We start from the raw sequence: 1429 nt of genomic DNA, 5'->3' as shown, positions 1-1429 counted from the left end.
CAAAGTAAACCTGACAGGGGATGTGGCAGAAAAAAATAATTCTCTAAAATATATGATAATCCTCCCCCTCCCCAAGGATTTCTGTTACAATTCCAAACGTTGTAAGAAAAGACATCATTATTATAAGGTACCTTCAGCCTTCAACATTCACATAGAGCACTAAACCACAGCTGAGTAAAATCTATCGTGAAAGTGATGGAAATAAATCGGATCAATTGTGCCTTCAAAACCACAGCAGTATTAGATAAATTAGCCCATGTTAAAGAAAAAAAAAAAATTACACATACCCTCCTCCGGAAGAGAATGCTGATGGGGCATCTGAAGAAGTCTGAAAAAAAAAAAATTGAAACATTAAGACAATTCTGAAAAGAAAAACCAACTACACATTTGTTGACGAAGGCTGCACACTTTAGATCACAACTTAAATTTTCATAATGGCTACTGCATTCAAAGTGTGTGCGCGCATGCGTGTTGCGTATGTGTGTGTGTACTGTTTGAAAGCAACAGGCTGGCCCCTGCAGTGCTACACACTTTTTTTACGAAGTCGATTTTAGACCCCATGCATTCTCAAAATTGGACTTCTTGGTACTTGACTACAAACTCTTGAGATCCCAGCATCTTAACTTGGTGCCAGTTCACTCAAGGGTCCCCCTCAGTGTCTCCCACCAGACTGGTCTGGCAACTGTTCCACTTGATGGTCTACTAATCTATTTTTACAATCAACAACCCTGACACTAGCCTTAACGCAAAATTTTTCAGGAGACCGAAAAATTTTTTCATTCATTTAACTCACTCGTCCCCTACCTCGCAAATATTGCATACAAATCTATGTACTCTTATGTCAATTTAAATTCCAAACAACCAATGGAATCAAAAATCAAGAATTTTTTATTTTATTATTTCATTTCAAATCTAGTAGGGGTTTTTTGACAAGCAAAGACATCCCCCCCCCCCCCAGATTTTATATTATCAAGAGTACTTTGCAGGTCTTTTAGCACCACAAGCCGAACAGCTGTCTGATGACAGGTAGACTACCATTAATCAGGAAGACGGTCAACATCGCGGGTGAGAATAATCATCATCATCATCCAGTGCCAGATCTGCGACAGACATCGGCGATCACGGTTTTCCATTCATTCCTTTGCTCGGATGCTCTAAAAAAAGCTACATTTCCCCTGTTACCCATTTGTTTAGGTTCCCTAAGTAGGTTGGTCTGGGCCTACCCCTGCTTCGCTTACCCTCAATTTTGTCAGTGAGAGCTAGATGTTCAAGACCCTTATGTCTATTCAGGTGCCCCAAAAACTGCATTTGTCGTTTCCTGATATTATAATTTTTTTTCCACTGAGAATAACGACAGCCTAAAAAAACCAACATATCTGCCGACAGCCGACACCAGTATTTTCGGTAGGGCTGGGTACTATTCATCACC

At 40.1% G+C, this 1429-nt stretch overlaps 1 protein-coding gene across 1 annotated transcript in view; it reads right to left on the bottom strand.

The window, feature by feature from the left end:
• Window positions 1–1429, bottom strand: part of LOC101845967 (ATP-dependent RNA helicase ded1) — a gene marked incomplete in the record, with an annotated part of 24614 nt that overhangs the window by 17916 nt on the left and 5269 nt on the right.

This window comes from Aplysia californica, unplaced genomic scaffold, assembly GCF_000002075.1.
Source record: "Aplysia californica isolate F4 #8 unplaced genomic scaffold, AplCal3.0 scaffold01013, whole genome shotgun sequence".
NCBI lineage: Eukaryota > Metazoa > Mollusca > Gastropoda > Aplysiida > Aplysiidae > Aplysia > Aplysia californica.
This window is presented reverse-complemented; position numbering and strand designations above follow the sequence as displayed.